Below are 12,784 nucleotides of genomic sequence, written 5' to 3' on the forward strand. Positions count from 1 at the left end.
CTGCTCAAAGTCTGCACATTGAGAAGTTTGAAAGATGATGTACTTCCTAGTGTCATTATATAAAATACATAAAAATAGCTAGCTCTTGGATATCTCTATCTCTGCACAAACTAGTGAGTCAGAGTGATCACCACAGCCTAATGGGAGCATGAACCCCAGCTTTCTTTTTCCTATTCAAGTGCTTCCATTTCAAGTAGGCCTTCTTGATTTTACAATTTCCTACCTTAAAAGTTACAAAAAGTGTTGACAAACATTTTTGTATCCTAACTGATCTTGCTTGCACATAGCTGCTGTTGTGGCTAGTGGTTTCAAGAAACTGTCATCACGTTTGAGCTTCATGCCTTAAGCAATTTTGTTAGTGCAGTCACTGCAACCTCTAATCTCCTGGGTGGTTGTTAAAAGGCAGCTGTGAAACAGCCTTGGTAAAATTTGCAAACATTTCTTGAAGACTGATGCAGGATTTCTCATTTGGTAGTCAAGAGATGTGTGCTTGCCTTAAGTAATTGCCTTCACATGTGAGGTAAATAAGAACAAAAATAAGATGTTAATAATATCAAATGCTTTATCGTCAATTCATGGAATGACGGTTATTGATCGCAATTTATCTTGCCTTTGGAAATTGGTAGTGGGATTGTACTCTAGAATTAATAACGTGCAGTAGTTTTCAGTATATTGTTGGGTAAATAAGCAACATTTGTGTAGATGTTCTACAAGTTGATGTGGAACTTCTCAGTATTTTAAACAATTCAACTTCCAGATCCACTAAATATCTTGTTGATTTATGAATGTGTAGTAATGCTTCTAAGATTTAGTATTTTTTATTTGCAGGACAGTTCCCCTTTAAAATAAAAGATTTATTATTGTCACATGTTAGGGTGGTATGGTCAGCATGCTTTACAGTACAGGCGACCCTGTGGGAGATAGCACGTTTCTCCCTATGACCGTGTGGGTTTACTCCAGATGTTCTGGTTTCCTCCCACAGTCCAAAGACTTGCTGGTTGGTAGGTTAATTGATCATTGTAAATTGTCCCGTGATTAAATTGGGGGATTGCTGGGAGACGTGGCTCGAAGGGCCTTCTCCACGCTGTATCTCTATAAAAATGTACTGAAGTACATTGAGGAGCTTGACTTGCATAGCATTCATACAAATCAATTCATTGCAACAGTGCATGGAGGTAGTACAAGTTTTAAAAAGAAATAAGGGTGCAGAATGGAGTGTTGCAGTTACAGAGAGAGTGCAGTGCAGCCAGACAATAAGGTACAAGATCATAACAAGGTAGTTTGAGACTAAGTCCATCTTGCTGTATTAGGGAACCATTGTCATTTTAAGAGCGATTAAACAATTCAGATTGAGGTTGGGGACTGAATCGGATGCACCTCAGCTCTGGGTGGGGTTGCAGGCCGATACTTCTTATAAAGCAAAACCTAACATAATGGCTACGATGTTTCACTCCCAGATGAGCTCAGCGCTTTTGATGCACCTTTGAAATGGAAAATATAACTATACCTCTGTGAATTCCTGCAGCATCGGTGACTTTGATTTCTGTCTCGGAGGCTGACATCAGAACATGTTTCAAGAGGGTGAACCTTCGCACAGTGTCAGACCCTGATGGTGTATTTGGTAGGGATCTGAAAACCTATGTCAACCAACTGGTGGGAATGTTCAAAGACATCATCAATATCTCACAGTTGCAATTGGAGGTTCCCACTTGCTTCAAAAGAGCGAAAGTCATAGTGCCCAAGAAGAGTAGGATGAGCTGTCTCAATAACTGTTGACCAGTGGCACTTAAATCTACTGTGGTGAAGTGCTTTGAGAAGTTGGTCATGGCTAGAATCAACTCCTGCCTAGGTAAGGACCTGGACTCACTACAATTTGCCACAAGAAGTCTACAGTGAATGCATTCTCACTGGCTCTCTATTCAGCTTCAAATCACTTGGACAATAGTAATACCTACGTCAGCTTACTGTTTATTGATTACAGCTCTGTGTTCAACACAATCATACCCCAGTTCTAACCTGTAACCTACAAAATCTGGTCCTCTGTATCTCCCTTTGCAACTGGATCCTTTACTTCCTCACCAGGAGACCACAGGCTGTGTGAATTGGAAATAACATTTCCTCCGTGCTGATATGTGACACTGGTACACCTCTAGAATGTGCGTTTTGCACACTGCTCTACTCTCTGTACACCCACGGCTGTGTGGCTAGGCACAGCTCAAATGCCTAAGAAGGCTTGATAATAGCTATATATTTTATTAGGAGTTTGAGGAGAATTGATAGGTCACCAGAGACACTCGCAGATTTTTACAGATGGACCGTGGAGAGCAATCTAACTGAATGCATCTCTCAGTTTGTATGGAGGAGCCACTGGGCAAGATCGGAATAAGTTGCAGAAAGTTGTAAACGCAGCCTCCTCAGCATCCAGGAAACCTTTAAAAGGCAGTATCCATTATTAAGGACCTTCATGACCCAGGGCATACTTTCTTCTTGTTACCATCAAGGAGGTGGTTCATGACCTGAAGACACACTCAACATTTCAGGAACAGTTTCTTCTCCTCTGCCATCAGATTTCTGAGTGGACCATGAACCCACAAACACTACATCACTCTTTATTTTTCCACTTTTCACTTACTTAATTTTTATTAGTTTTTATTATGTATTGCAATGTACTGCTGCTGCAAAACAACAAATTTCATGACATATGCCAGTGGTATTAAACCTGATTTTGCTTCTGATCTTTAAACATTGATACGAAAGCTGTACTTGAGCCTGGTGTATTGTGCTTTTGTATGTCTGATCAGAGGGAGGAGAACAGAGGTTGTCTGGGATGAGTGGAGTGTTTGTCTATACCTCACTGCTTCAGTAATTCAGCCAGCATAATCAGAGACCATGGAATGGAGGCTGGTTCCTGTAATGTGCTGAGCTGTGCCTACAACTCTCTGCAGTTTCTTGTCATGGGCAGAGCAGTTGCCATACCAAATCATGATATACAGGCTTCCCCCCGCTATCCGAAAGTAGAGCGTTCCTATAAAACCTTTCATAAGCTGAAATGGTGTAAAGTGAAGAAGCAATTACCATTAATTTATATGGGAAAAATTTTTGAGCATTCCCAGACCCAAAAAATAACCTACCAAATCAAACCAAATAGCACATAACACCTAAAATAACTCCAATATATAGTAAAAGCAGGAATGATATAATAAATACACAGCCTAAATAAAGTGGAAATAATGTATATATAGCGTAGTTTCACTTATCAGAATCGGGAAGATTAAGCCAAAACCGATTTGTAGAAAAAATTGGCATGTACACACATCCGCACACACCTGCCTGCACAAAGCTTCACGGTCATTGTAGTCTTTCTTGGGGTAAACACAGTTTTAAAGCTGGTGCCTTTTTTGTAAAAGCAAAAATCCTCTTCACATTTCTTTCTGTTAGCGAAAACAGGTACTAATGTAGGTCTTTCGTAAAAGCGGGTCTTTAGTAAAGCGGGTGACACCTGTATCTGCATAGGTTGCTTCCTGTGGTACGTTGATTGTACCACAGTGAGGGGTGAAGGGGTCATGCTAAATTTCTTCAGCCTCCTGAGGAAACAGAGGTGTTGGTGAACTTGGTGTCAATGTGAATGGACCAGGGCAGGCTATTAGGGATCTTCACTCTGAGGAACTGAAAGCCCTCAAGCCTCTTGACCTCAGCAGTGTGAATTCAGCTCTTTCGTTTTGCTGGCATTGAGGGAAGTGTTGGCATGGCACTGTGTCACTAGGCTCTCTTCCTGCTCTCTGTCTCATTGACACCCTTTCTGGCACATGTCCTCTTCCAGCAGATTAGTAGTTGATATATCTGGATGGCAAAGTGTTTACAGTACATGGAATCTGGTTTAGTCTGGCACTTAAAAGGATTGGAATGGGAAGTAGATGAAATATCAAAACTTCTCTTAAAGCTTTTATCCTGGCTTACAGGCCTCTTTCAATTATTTTCCTTGTAGTGAACTCTGTACCTTCGCCCCTCTTGTTCTGCCATCCTAAAGTTCTGAGTTAAATTGTTTTTATACCCTTTGAAGTATCATCCTACCAGGTCCATCTTTGAGATATAATCAGTTGTGGATGCCAAGGTAATTAAGTGTGCAGTGAAAAATTATTTAGCGCTTAATTGGTTGGACTTTTTTTTAAAATAAAACCTAGCCTAGCTATAAGACTTTATTATGGAAGTGGAGCAGTCAATTCAATAATTATAAAAACTCAGCCCCAGAAATACTGCATGTGACTAGAAACAATTGGGATGCAAAAAAATTAATCATGTTGGGGAAATGGTTAAATGCAATTGAAGATGACCTCCGATATGGAGAGGAAATTTTGTTTCTGTTAAATGGTCCATTTTGTGATTTTTTTTTTTTGGTAACTCAAAGTCATGCTCATACACTCAATAGCCACTTTTATTTGGGTACACTCCTGTACCTAATAAGGTTGCCAGAGGAGTGGAACCCTGTGTCGTGTTTCGCTGCTATGGCCCCACCACTTCAAGGTTTGACGTGTGTTCAGAGATGCTCTTCTCTTCTGCACACCAGTGTTGTAATGCATGGCTATCTGAGTTATTGTTGCTTTTCTGTCTGCCTGAAGCACTCTGGGTCTTCTCCTCTGACCACATTAACACGGCGTTTTGCCTGCAGAACCGCTGCTCATGGATTTTTTTTTTGTTTTTGCACCTTCTGTAAACTCCCAATGGCTTGTGTCTGAAAATCCTAGGAGATCAGCAGTTTCAGCGATACTAGTATGGTGCTAGCAATCATTCCATGGTCAAAGTCACCAAGGTCACATTACTTCCCCATTCTGATATTTGGTCTGAACAAGACTGAATCTCTTGTTTGCGTGCTTTTATGCATTCAGTGCTGCTACATGATTGGCTGATTAGATACTTGCATTAACGGGCAGATGTATCTAACAAAGTGGCCACTGAATATTCATCAAGTTGAAATGCTTTTTTCATACAAGTTCTTTTAAGAGTGAATTTTATTCCAAGTCTGAAACTGTTAAGTAGGGATTTCTGAATTGCATAATAATGAATTTCCATTGCCTAAATTGCGGTAATGCAGTGGCTGTCTGTACACAATATGTGTAAGCAGCTATTTAGTGGTTGCCTCTTTTCTGATTTAACTGTACATCTTGAGTAATTCCCACTTTTCAATGTCTTTCATTGTATGCTATTGTTTTTGTGGAAATTAATTATGAGAAAGAATAATGTTCACACATTTTAAACCCACTGCGTATCAAATGGATGCATAAAATGGTGCTGGAATGGACCCATAGTTTAATCTTGGATCTGGTAGCATGCTTCTCAGAATATAAGTGTGCATTCTCAGATTGTAAACATGAGACTTTTTGGATGCCAGAGACATACTTCCTGATGAAGGATGCAGCCCAAAATATCCACTGTTTATTCCCCTCCCATCTATGGAAGTGAATAAACAATCGATGTTTTGGTCTGAGACCCTGGAGAAGAAGGGGAAAGATGCCAGAATAGGATGGGGGGGTGGGGGGAAGAGAGAGGAGATGGAATACAATATAAAAGGTGATGGGTGAAATCTTATTCTGGTGTTTGTTCACTTCCATAGATGCTGCCCGACTTGCTGAGATCCACCAGCATTTTGTGTGCGTCATTCTCAGATTGACTTTGTTTCCTTCGGGGCCTTAAAACAATAATCCTGCTAATGTCAATGTGTAATTATTGCTATATGCAACGTTCCCTCCTAAATTTTTTTTTAAACAGCTACACAGACCAATCATTGCTCCATGCAGGAAATTTTTACATGTGCTGAAAACTGTGCAGCACTTTAATGAAACATTATATAAGAGAAAATTCCAGTTGTGTGGCAACAAAGACTATGTGCACGGGAGCATTTCAGTCACTGTGCAGTTGCGCACATGTGCAGCTTAGTGGGAACAGTGGTTGTGTGATGCTTAAAATCTAATGTAATTCCACGAAGAGGCTTGTTTTGGGATATTGCAAATTTTCTATTAAATGGTTTAATGGGAAAAAGGACCACCAGAGCAGTAAGGCTGATCAGTGCCTCCACCCACTAACCCAGCTCTCCACACCCCTCACCACCACTACTTTACGAACATACAATCAATCTATGTATATAGCTATCTTATGTATTTATATTCATTGTTTTTTAGTATTGTGTTCTCTTTCTTATTGTGTTGCATTGGATCCAGAGTAACAATTATTTCATTCTCCTTTACATTTGTGTACTGGAACTGACCTTAAACAATCTTTAATGTATGTTACTTCTTTTGATTTAAATTGAAGCCAGAGATTTATCAAGTTCCTTAATCATAATCAGCAATTCTATTTTCTACATTGGACTTGAAACGTATTGTTGTAGAAAATTAGTTCTGGGTACCTCATATTCAGTCTTTTCTGACCTTTAGAAACCTATTATTATATTGGGATAATTAAAATCTCCTTCTACAACTTCAGGAGCAACACACATAAAATGCTGGAGGAACTTAGCAGGCCAGGCAGCATCTATGGAAAAGAATAGACAGTTGACATTTTGGGCCAAGACTTTTCATCATGTCTACAACTGCTCTGTAGCTTTTGTACTTAAATGAAAATTCCTCTGCATATTTCCTTCTCTAGTTCTTGAGAAACTAGACCCAGCAAAGTAATGTTCCCTCTAATACATAGTTGTAACTAAACAAATTCTACTTTTAATTTTTTTGCCAGAGTTGTGATGTACTCTTGCATCATACTTCTACCCTTCCTTTCCTTTCCGAGCACATTTGTCCAGGAATGTATCCCCAGGCTTGTCCATGCCAACCAAGGTGTTCATCTCAGCTGGTTTCATTTGGCCCATATCCATCTTAACCTCTCCAATCATGTACTTGTACAAATATTTTAATATATTACTGCAGATCAGCCATTTTCTCTAGTAACTCATTCCATATACACATCATCCTCTGCATGAACTTGCCCTTTGAGTCCCTTGTAAATCTTTCTCCTCTTGCTTTAAACTTGTGCCCTCTGACTTTGGTTTCTTTTCCCTGGAAACAAGAACATGTGCATTCACTTTATCTATGCCACTGTATCATATTCCCATGCAACTGTTTGCTGTAAGGTAACCTCTTATTCCCTGTACTTTGCAGATTTATTTAAGTACTTGACAATCAAATTTTGTTACTTAAATTTATTTTTACCTTGCCCCGTTTGAAATCCTTATGCCAAGCTAATCCATTGTGACCTGTCTTTCCCAATTGTTTGCTTTTAACTTAATCTTTTCTGTATCTTTTTTGCTGATTGACTTTTGTTCATGTATGTTCTGACCCTTCCTGAAACATTCTGGTGATTGTTACCCATAATTTTTTTGCGCTATAGCCATTTCAAACACCCCAACACCTAAATCCCTACCTTCTGACTGTTCAAGCTGTCCCCATCATCAATAACAAACTCTCCCACAGGATGTTTGAGGATGTTTGTTGCAGTTTTATAAAATGCCAGTCAGACCACCTCTGGAGAAACCCATTATCGGAAGGATGTTGAAGCTTTGGTGGGTGTGTCTGGATTAGAGAGCATGTGCTGTAATGAGAGGTTAGAAAAACTTGTTTTCTGTGGAGTAACAGAGGATGAGGGAAGATCCAATAAATGTTTGTAAGATTACGAGAGGCATAGAGTAGACAATATTTTCCCCCCAGGTTTGAAATGTCTAGTACTAGAGGGAAGCATTTAGGATGAGTGGTAATTTCAAAGGTGATGTGAGGGGCAAGCTTTTTTTAAAAATATTCACAGAATGGGTTCCTGGAATGTACTGTCTGGGGTGGCGGTAGAGGCAGCTACATTAGGGATTTTTAAGAGATGTTTAGTTAGGCACATGAATGTGAAGAAAATGGAAGGATGTGGATATGGTGCAGGCAGCAAGTCACTCCTCTGCAGGTGCAGTTCATCAGCCTCAAAGGTCACATCGCAATTATGTACATCTCCTCTTCCTAAGGAATCTAAAGCCCTCTTTCATATGTTTTTTCTCCAGAAATATGTTCATTTTCCTATTTTAGTACTCACTAAGACATGTCACTAGAATTATACTGGAGATTGCTCCCTTTTTGTGATCTTTTTAATCTTTCTTACTCAACTTTGCCTGCAGAACCTAATCCCTTTCTCCACCTCATACAATTTGCCCTGGACATGTATTATAAACCTTCAGCATCTGCTGTAATTGTTGGTAGTACCCTTTTCTGCTATGATTAATCATTGTGGAGAAATATTTCCCACAAAAGTGATGATTTTAATCACAAGACCATCTGTTTGAGAGCTGAATGATTCACTTTTTTTAAAGTGTGCTGCCTCTGACTGGTGTGTTGTGTGTTTAATATTTCAATAATTATATATTGTTTGATTAAGCATTCTTGTTTACATAATGCATTGCAGGTTATATATAAATTTACATAAATTATGTATTATTACACAGCCACATCGAACATGCACATCTTCCTAAAGTAAAAATGAAACTAAAACACATTTTCTTGTGTTTCTTTCTTTTTGCTTTCAATCTGTTTTATGCTTTGGAGTTACAAAACCTAACAGTGGTGACAAAGTTTTAAACAAACGCTGGGTGACTACCTACCCGTTAAAGCACAGTGAGGCATTCAATTTTATTTTAAAAAGGCAATGCAGCACATCATCTTTGGAAGACAAAACATGATCGAGTTTAACAAAGAAGGCAGAAAATGAACAAATTCATGAATTTATAAACAGTACCAGGTGTTACCAGAAAATAATAAATTTTTAAAAAGCAGATATGGCTGGCTTCATTGGGAAGATTGGAGCATTCAACTGCACAGAAGATAACTGGATTTTGTATACTAAGCGAATTGATTTTAAAGCAAACAGAATAGCCAATGAGAAACAGGTGTCAGTTTTGCTGGGTATACTGGGTTTAAGGCACACTGTTTGATTGCTCAAAATAAACCAACCAAAATGAGCTTTGCTGATATTGTGAAAGTAATGCAGGAACATTTAGAACCAAAGCCATTGGTGGAATCAAAAACAAGAGGAGTCCATTTTAGTGTAAGTGACTGAATTGAAAAGATTGTCAGGTTGTTGATGGGCATAGTGATGCATTTGAGAGATCATTGAGTTTGTGGAACCGTACAAGAAAGCATTTAAAAATGGCTCCCAATCTGAAACACAACTTGCATTTAAAAGAGCAGTTGAAATCTTATCAATGGAAGCAGCAGCTGGAGATGTAGTTGAGTTTCCTTCAGGAATGAAAGAGAGTGAGAATAAAATTGCAATGTCTAAACAGAAACGTGCCTGGCTGAACAAATTGTGTTACCATTGTGGCAGGGGTTTACATACACCAGACCAATGCAGGTTTTAAGGTGAAACTTGCAGGAAAAATACCCAATGAAGTAGGATGCATACAAAGAACATGTCACGCAGAGAAAAATAAATGGACTGCACAGGGAAGAGGAAAAAGATAAAGTCAAGTTAGATGAAAATCTGAGTGTGACAGAAGGCCGGGTAGCATTGAGATTTATAATGTGAAAACTTAACAATAAACAAGCTTGCACCTGAAGTGAATGGCAAATTAAAATGGAATTGGATACTGGCTAGGCTGTTTCAATCATTCCACAAAGTGAGTTTGAAAGGCATTTCCAAGATACTGAACTGAAGCCTGAAAATATCCAGCTAAGAACTAATACTGGAGAAAAGGTAATGCCTATGGAGATGACATCTGTAACAGTTAGGTACAACATTGGGTTGTATGTGGTTAAAAACAGGAGGGCCAGCATTGTGGGGTTGTGAGTGGCTGAAATCACTACAACTTGATTGGAGATCCATCTGCTATTTGCTTGTCACATTCCCTGTAAAAGAGTCGACTGAAAGCAAATTATGAAGGTACTGGATAATGCCACAGCAGTGTTAAAGATGGCATTAGGAAAACTCAAACATATTAAAGGTAAAATGGTGTTAAATGGAAATGCCACACCCAAGTTTCACAAAGCCCATCCAGTTCTTTATACCACCCGTGATAAAGTAGCCAATGGAGACTGAATGGGCAAGACCAGTGGACCCAGTAACCAAGAAGAATGGGTTCATCAAGATCTGTGGTGATTTTGAAGTCACCATCAACCTGGTACTAAAAGTAGATCAATACTGTCTGTCCAGGATGAAGGATATCCTTGCAAACCTTTATGGAGGGAAACATTTCAGCAAAGTAGACTTAGTGAGGCCTATCTACAGATGAAGATGGAAGAAGAGTCCAAACTGTTTCTCACCATACACACTCAAAGGACTTTATCGCTATACTAGGCTTAGTCTTGGTATCTAAATCTGCACTCTGGTAGAAAACTATGGACAAGGTCTTCAAAGGCTGTCCAGGCATTCACTGTTACCTGGATGGTCATTGTTACTGGTAAAGATGACGAGGAACAGCTCCAAAATCTGAAGTGTTAAAAAGATTAGAAAGTTATGGGCCTGGAACACAATGCTGCAAGTGTGAATTCTTTAAACCAAGTATCTCTTACTGTGGTCACATCAACAATGCACAAGGATTATAAGTGTGCTCAGAAAAATTCAGTGTGGATGGTCCAAGGTCAAAGGTTGTGTCACATTTGTGGTTCTTTTTGGGATTTGTCGATTACTATTACAGGTACCTGGTTACTGTACTCCACCCCTTGAACTCATTACGACAGGTAGGGAAGAAATGGCAATGGACAAAGCAGTGTGAGATGGATTTCCAAAAGGTAAAGGAAATGGTAATGTTAGACATTGTACTCACACATTATGATCCACATCATTCAGTGAAACTTTCCATGCACTGTTCAAGATGGCAACACAGCCAGAAGAAAGGAGTCTGGAGTTGGCAGAACCACTTCCTGCAGTCCCAGAACCAACTCCTACAACAGCATGGAGGAGAACCTCGAACGTACGATTTGTTTGACAGCCACAAGCTTCTCCTGCCAAGCAGAGTGAGCACCCCCAACTCCCCTGCTGGGAGATAATGAATCCCACATTCTCCATAGCGATTTAAATCTTTAGGCCTGAATGGGCCAATGTAAAAGAGTGTGAGTCAATCTCTCAATCTCAATCTCAATCTCTCTCTCCTCTCTCTCTCTCTCTCTCTCTCTCTCTCTCTCCCTCTCCCTCTCCCTCTCCCTCTCCCTCTCCCTCTCCCTCTCCCTCTCCCTCTCCCTCTCCCTCTCCCTCTCCCTCTCCCCCTCTCCCCCTCTCCCCCTCTCCCCCTCTCCCCCTCTCCCCCTCTCCCCCTCTCCCCCTCTCCCCCTCTCCCCCTCTCCCCCTCTCCCCCTCTCCCCCTCTCCCCCTCTCCCCCTCTCCCCCTCTCCCCCTCTCCCCCTCTCCCCCTCTCCCCCTCTCCCCCTCTCCCCCTCTCCCCCTCTCCCCCTCTCCCCCTCTCCCCCTCTCCCCCTCTCCCCCTCTCCCCCTCTCTCCCCCTTCCCCCCCCTCTCTCCCCCTTCCCCCCCCTCTCTCCCCCTTCCCCCCCCTCTCTCCCCCTTCCCCCCCCTCTCTCCCCCTTCCCCCCCCTCTCTCCCCCTTCCCCCCCCTCTCTCCCCCTTCCCCCCCCTCTCTCCCCCTTCCCCCCCCTCTCTCCCCCTTCCCCCCCTCTCTCCCCCTTCCCCCCCCCTCTCTCCCCCCCTCTCATATTATTTGAGTATTCTTTGTTTACATCATGCATTGGAGATTGTGTAGAAGTATGTAAATATTATATGCCATTATGCCACCACATCATACGTGAGGGTGTTGCTAAAGTAAAAATGAAGCTAAGACACATCATCTTAGACTCCTGTCTTTTTTTGCTTTCAATTAGTGTTGTTTTGGAGTTACAAAACATAATGTGTTTCATTGAAAGGAAATGTTTTAAAACTGCAACACTGAAAAGCATCAACTTGTCAAAAGAATTTTTTTTAACTGTTGAGGTGCATGTTCTGTCGTTTGACTGACGTAAATGAAAATCTTATAAAGTGAATCTTTAACAATATACTAATGTGCTTTCTCTCAATTTCTGCCTATTCCCTATATACAACGTTTATTGTTGCTAAGCAAGGAAGATGTTACTGGTTTCTCCAAGTGACTTGCTAGTGCTGCTTATTGTACCTTTGTACCTTCTGCAGCTACAGGAGATTGACAGACCTGGGTGCCAGGGCCATCCTATAAAGTAAATCAGGCCTTGATTGTTGGTTAGATATTGGTGGCAGATCCTAAGAATACCCCGAAGACATTTGACAGCTCACTACTGTCAGAGACCCATTTAACTGCTTTTGCACTTCAGTGGTAATTGGAGAGATTTAAAAGTAGATTTAAAAATACCTGCAACTAGAGATTTAAGTTAATTAAAAATATTAAAAGAAAATAAACTATTTCTTGAACTTTTTAGTTAACATTGATGACCTCATTCAAAAGAATGGGGTTCAGTGTACAGCTCAGTATGTTTTATCGGCACTGGATTAGTGAACACAGAAGCAGAACACGTGGTCATGTACATCCGTATGTGACCTCCATTTTTGTCTCTGATGGTGCAGTTGAATACATGGGTTGGAAAGTCAGAGATGACCTTTTCCATTGAAAATATGTTGACAGTGGTTTTCCAGTTCTAGCCAGAGATGAGCAAAATCCTTAAACAGTATATAATTAGATTTTATTTGGTTGGGCTTTGTGAAAAACCCTGGGATGTTTGGCGCCATGAAAGCAGCAATAAAATTTCATGACATTTTGTAATTCCTAGAAAAGGCAAATCAAGGCTAACCAATCTGGCTGAAAGCTGACAGCT

At 40.6% G+C, this 12,784-nt stretch overlaps 1 protein-coding gene across 2 annotated transcripts in view; it reads left to right on the plus strand.

Annotated features, from left to right (window-relative positions):
* txndc11 (thioredoxin domain containing 11) overlaps window positions 1-12,784 on the plus strand; it is a 79,434-nt gene that overhangs the window by 53,739 nt on the left and 12,911 nt on the right. The window lies entirely within an intron of this gene.

The sequence above is a fragment of the Hypanus sabinus genome, chromosome 9 (assembly GCF_030144855.1).
Source record: "Hypanus sabinus isolate sHypSab1 chromosome 9, sHypSab1.hap1, whole genome shotgun sequence".
Classification (NCBI taxonomy): Eukaryota; Metazoa; Chordata; class Chondrichthyes; order Myliobatiformes; family Dasyatidae; genus Hypanus; species Hypanus sabinus.